Source organism: Tribolium castaneum, unplaced genomic scaffold (assembly GCF_031307605.1).
Source record: "Tribolium castaneum strain GA2 unplaced genomic scaffold, icTriCast1.1 ptg000050l, whole genome shotgun sequence".
In the NCBI taxonomy this organism is placed as follows: domain Eukaryota; kingdom Metazoa; phylum Arthropoda; class Insecta; order Coleoptera; family Tenebrionidae; genus Tribolium; species Tribolium castaneum.
In genome coordinates, this window is record NW_026986648.1 from 1,233 (window position 1) to 7,500 (window position 6,268).

A 6,268-nucleotide genomic window follows, 5' to 3' on the forward strand; every position below is an offset into this window, starting at 1 on the left:
CAAAGTCGATGTTTTTTAGGGCCTCTTGCATCCGGTGTTTGTAAATGGGACAAATGGTTGACCCTGCTGGATGATTAAGTTCTTGTTGGCCGGCTCTTTCACAATTACTGCATTTGTGTTTGTCCTCATTATTTTTGAAATTACAAGAAATTGACTCATGATCATTGCTGGCACAGTAACCACACTGTTTTTCAGAGTTGCAAAATTTTGAGACGTGCCCAAATTTCTGACATTTAAAGCATCTTGTTATTCTCAGGTAATCTCTAACATGCAGGGATTTCCAGCTTACGAACAATTTGCTACCTGATGCGATAAAGTAATTCCGCGCAGCGGGATGAATTTCAATAACCCAATGGTTTGTTTTTCCCTCTTTATTCCCTGCTTTGAAAGCCGATTTTACAAATTGTTTTGGAATATTTCCCGGTAAATCTGGTTGCTTTTGAATTTCCTTAATTAGCTCGTCGGCCACCATTTCTTTCGGGACATCAAAAACTTGAATTTTTGGCCACACTTTATTAATTCTTTCCGCTTGTAAATTTAAAGATTTGAGGACAGGGCTATCAGTTAAGTTCAAAATAGACGAACACGTGGACTCAATTAAAATTGCATTATTTCTAATCGGGACGATTTTATTCACTTTAATGCCAAATTCATGCGGTGACTTGGATGTTAATATTTTTCTCGTGTCTTCGGATGATTTCACATTTTTTAGACTTTCATTGGGTTTGACAATTACTTTATAGTTGCTCTGAGGGAGCTTTGCCGGGGCTGTGACGGGTTCAGTGCTTTTTGTTAAGTTTGACTTTAAAATCTGGCTGTATCTCGGTCCAATCGGCGACGAATTTGGGTTTAAATTATTTATTTTATTATCAATGACTTTTTCCACAATGCTGGCTATCTTATTTTCAATATCGGATTCAAAACTAGGTTTTCTGAAGCTTAATAAAATATTTCTTAGGCCGGATTGTATGTTTTGTATAGCCGTTTGATAAGTTTGTCTCTCGCGGATAGACTCTTTCGATTTCAGAATGAAACTATCTAAAACTTTTAAATTTTTTGAGCAGTCTTCAATAATATTTGCGATATCATCGCCGGAGTTTTCATGATCCAATTGATCGCTTGTCGACGTCGTCGAGTTTCGACGTGACGACCCCATTTTTAAATAAAAGCCCTGATGGGCAGATAAATTTTAAGCGACTCACCAGATTTTGTATGATTTTGTCTTGGTGTTTGCACTTCCACAAGCACAAACTGTTTGTCACTTCTCAATGCGCGTTGGTCCGAGCGGAGCGAAACGATCCGATCGGTTCAAGCGGTGAACAGCGACTGACTGAAGGAATCAGCGTGTCCTCCCTGACCGAGCGGTCCGGGTAACCCGCTGAACCTCCTTCGTGCTAGGGATTGGGGCTTGCAATTGTTCCCCATGAACGAGGAATTCCCAGTAAGCGCGAGTCATAAGCTCGCGTTGATTACGTCCCTGCCCTTTGTACACACCGCCCGTCGCTACTACCGATTGAATGATTTAGTGAGGTCTTCGGACCGGTGCGCGGTGGCGTTTCGACGTTGCCGATGTTGCTGGGAAGATGACCAAACTTGATCATTTAGAGGAAGTAAAAGTCGTAACAAGGTTTCCGTAGGTGAACCTGCGGAAGGATCATTAACGTGTAAATGTTGTTGTTTAGTTGTCACACATACACACACATTTTGTCTGTGCTGATCAACAAAAAACACACATACATACACTATTCGTATGATGATCAATTCTCATACAAAATTCTTTATTATGCGTCGAACGGAAAAGCAACAACGGGTCGTCTTGCATTAAGCGGATCTGTTGTTACGTTTTTCGATTTATTTTATAAATCGATTGTAAACGTGCCGTAAACGACGTTTTCAAAGAATTTTTTCGAACATTAACACGAATCAATATTGTCGAAAGATGGTTATGTGCTAACGTTTTATTATTGCTTTCGCAGTGCCGGTCTTAGCGTATTTCCATCATCGTATTCGCTTCGAAAAAAAGTACTAATACACAGTGGTGGTGTATAATTAATGTGCAAGAGATGTTGTTGTTGTTGTTGTAGTATTTGTATATGGTTGGAGTTATTTATAATAACAAACAAGAATGAATGAATGAATAATAATGGTGTCTGCCAATACGATCGTACTTTATGTACACGACTAAAACTTTATACATACAAACCATAATAATAAATAAACTCGAAACAACCAACAACAAAATTAATACGCTACTGTACATACAAATACACATTTATACATACCATCATTTTACTTAACCGATGGTGAGTGATGTTTGAAAAATAAACGCTTAGGCTTACGGTTTTGTAAGCCAGTCTTTGCGTATTTTCTTCATCGTATTCGCTTCGGAAAAAAGAAAATAAAGATGGTGTATAATTAATGTGTAAAAGAGATGTTGTAGTTGTAATTTAATTTGTAAATGGTTGGAGTTTATTAATAAATAAAAGGGGCTGTCTATTCGTCTGTACTTTATGTACAAGACTAAAACTTTATACATACAAACCATAATAATAAATAAACTCGAAACAACCAACAACAAAATTATTACGCTACTGTACATACAAATACACATTTATACATACCATCATTTTACTTTACCGATGGTGAGTGATGTTTGAAAAATAAACGCTTAGGCTTACGGTTTTGTAAGCCAGTCTTTGCGTATTTTCTTCATCGTATTCGCTTCGGAAAAAAGAAAATAAAGATGGTGTATAATTAATGTGTAAAAGAGATGTTGTAGTTGTAATTTAATTTGTAAATGGTTGGAGTTTATTAATAAATAAAAGGGGCTGTCTATTCGTCTGTACTTTATGTACAAGACTACAAAAACGTTTTATAACAATAAAAAGCTCGAAACAACCAATAACAAAATATACTACTACTATACTACTATACATACAAACGCACATTTATAAATACATAAAATCAATTTACTTTATCGATAGTGAGTGATGTTTGGAAAAAAACGCTTAGGCTTACGGTTTTCGGGTACCTGGGTTCCGCATGCGTCGAAGTAATAATTTACTTTAACGACGCGACGAACCGTAGGAATCTAAATAAAAAAGTTTATTAACTTTTTTAGATTCTGTGGGTTTTAAATGATATACGCCCGACTGACGAAGGAACGTTTTGCACTGCCTGTGCTTTTCTTTTGATTCGTTTTTATGTCGACGGACGTTCTTAGAATGCCCACCAAACGACGTATCACACAAAACACCCTACAATTGTATTGTTTGGTAAATATTGTTGTGATTAAGTTTGTAGCTGTGGCGTTTGTTTGAAGAAAACGTCTGGTTTTTCGACATATTTTCTATTTAATAAATATACATAATGCTTATCGCAAAAGGAGCAGAGTTTTATAGACAAAGTTGATAGAGAAAAAAAACCTAATAGATATATATACGTATTTATAAAACGTTAATATCATCGGGTTATTCTTTATGTAAACTTAAACTATAACTGCATACTCTTTTCGATAAGTAGAAACAAATGCCACTTTAATTAAATAAAATATTATAAAATATAACGCCGAACGTTTCTTTCGATTGGTCCGTTTCTCACATATACATCACAATTGTAATAACCTTAAGTAGTTATTTTTGTTGTTGTGTGATGATGAAACGATTTCGATGTGGAACGGTGCGTTATGTAATAATATTTTAAATTTGTTTGAAAAGATTACCCTGAACGGTGGATCACTTGGCTCGTGGGTCGATGAAGAACGCAGCTAATTGCGCGTCAACTTGTGAACTGCAGGACACATGAACATCGACATTTCGAACGCACATTGCGGTCCTCGGATATACTGTTCCCGGACCACTCCTGGCTGAGGGTCGTGTCAATTTCAAAGACTGCTCGGTTTTTGTCTTAAACACAGCGCACAATGTTGTGTAGACAATTACGTCGGAGCGTGTTGGGTGCAAATATGACGCGTTACTATAATTGTTAATTGATTGTCGGTTGTCATAATAAAATATTATGCAACGTAGACAACAATAAAAACAATATAAAAAATAACGCGGCATCCTAAAACGCAATAGCGGCTGACATTCTTATTAGTTTGTTGGTACAAGTTGGTTTAGACGTAGCACGTCCGATATTAAAAAGCAGCCACAACGCTTAAATTTCGAACGAAGCGATCGTCGTGTCCGAGACGTTAAAGTTGTTTATATGCATATTTTATGCACTATAATTAACAACAACAACATTCTCGCAACGACGTCAGATCGATGTTTGAAATTGTTTGGAGGCAGCCATATAAACGGAATACGTGTAATTATCGTCTGACAAAATAAAGGCAAATTTATATTTGCGACCTCAGAGCAGGTGAGACTACCCGCTGAATTTAAGCATATTATTAAGCGGAGGAAAAGAAACTAACTAGGATTTCCTTAGTAGCGGCGAGCGAACAGGAAAAAGCCCAGCACTGAATCCCGCGGCCGAAACCGGACGCCGGGAAATGTGGTGTTAGGGAGGATCCGTCATCCCGAGATTGTGCGACGCGTCCAAGTCCATCTTGAACGGGGCCACAGCCCATAGAGGGTGCCAGGCCCGTAGTGACCGTTGCCGATAACGGGAGGATCTCTCCTCAGAGTCGGGTTGCTTGAGAGTGCAGCCCTAAGTGGGTGGTAAACTCCATCTAAGGCTAAATATGACCACGAGACCGATAGCGAACAAGTACCGTGAGGGAAAGTTGAAAAGAACTTTGAAGAGAGAGTTCAATAGTACGTGAAACCGTTCAGGGGTAAACCTGAGAAACCCGAAAGGTCGAAAGGGGAGATTCAGCGTGACTCGATAGCGGCGCTAAATGATCGTGCGACGAACGGCGTACGCGTCGTTCGCGCCTTTTGTTTATGCGAACCGAAGTCGAACGCGTGCACTTCTCCCCCAGTAGGACGTCGCGATCCTTTGGGTGTCGATCTAAGGCCCGCGGTGGAGCCCGTTCGAACGGTTCGCCGTTTCGGACGAACCCGCGGTGTTTCCCGGTCGACTCGCTCGAAGGTATGCATATGGCGCCGGGCCGCTACACAGTTAGCGTCCGACCATTGGCAAGCGCGTTCGTTTATGACGGTAATCGCACCTGGTGTCGGTTCTGTCTACGAATGGCTGTTCGCCAATGAGTTCTCGGACAGACTCGGTTGAAACGCCGATCTGCGACGCTATAGCTTTGGGTACTTTCAGGACCCGTCTTGAAACACGGACCAAGGAGTCTAGCATGTGCGCGAGTCATTGGGACATGACTAAACCTAAAGGCGCAATGAAAGTGAAAGTTCGTCTTGCACGGACTAAGGGAAGATGGGCGGCCGTTACGGCTGTCGCCCCGCACTCCCGGGGCGTCTCATTCTCATTGCGAGAAGAGGCGCACCAAGAGCGTACACGCTGGGACCCGAAAGATGGTGAACTATGCCTGGTCAGGACGAAGTCAGGGGAAACCCTGATGGAGGTCCGTAGCGATTCTGACGTGCAAATCGATCGTCGGAACTGGGTATAGGGGCGAAAGACTAATCGAACCATCTAGTAGCTGGTTCCCTCCGAAGTTTCCCTCAGGATAGCTGGCGCTCGTCGCTTACGAGTTTCATCCGGTAAAGCGAATGATTAGAGGCATTGGGGTCGAAACGGCCTCAACCTATTCTCAAACTTTAAATGGGTGAGATCTCCGGCTTGCTCGAACTTTATATGAAGCCGCGAGACTCGAATCAGAGTGCCAAGTGGGCCATTTTTGGTAAGCAGAACTGGCGCTGTGGGATGAACCAAACGCCGAGTTAAAGCGCCTAAATCGACGCTTATGGGATACCATGAAAGGCGTTGGTAACTTAAGACATCAGGACGGTGGCCATGGAAGTCGGAATCCGCCAAGGAGTGTGTAACAACTCACCTGCCGAAGTTACTAGCCCTGAAAATGGATGGCGCTGAAGCGTCGTGCTTATACTCGGCCGTCAGCGGCATGTGCGGTCGGTTATTTAATTAACCGGCCATGAAGCCCTGACGAGTAGGAGGGTCGCGGCGGTGAGCGCAGAAGGACTGGCCGTGAGGCCGTCTGGAGCCGCCGTCGGTGCAGATCTTGGTGGTAGTAGCAAATACTCCAGCGAGGCCCTGGAGGACTGACGTGGAGAAGGGTTTCGTGTGAACAGCCGTTGCACACGAGTCAGTCGATCCTAAGCCCTAGGCGAAAGCCGATGTTGATGTGGTGTAGATATGTCGTTGGTTCGTTTTTAATTCGAACGTAAAC

General features: G+C 41.9%; 2 non-coding genes across 2 annotated transcripts in view; both read left to right on the forward strand.

The window, feature by feature from the left end:
• The first annotated feature begins 3,718 nt into the window (after positions 1-3,718).
• On the forward strand, positions 3,719-3,875 carry LOC135267540 (5.8S ribosomal RNA). Its single transcript, XR_010335955.1, has one exon. It is a non-coding gene; the product is annotated as a 5.8S ribosomal RNA (ribosomal RNA).
• A 476-nt stretch (positions 3,876-4,351) lies between these two features.
• The window catches only part of LOC135267550 (large subunit ribosomal RNA), a 4,037-nt gene continuing 2,120 nt past the window's right edge, over positions 4,352-6,268 (forward strand). Inside the window, exon 1 of the ribosomal RNA XR_010335965.1 lies at positions 4,352-6,268. This exon is cut by the window's right edge and continues 2,120 nt beyond it. This is a non-coding gene — a ribosomal RNA (large subunit ribosomal RNA).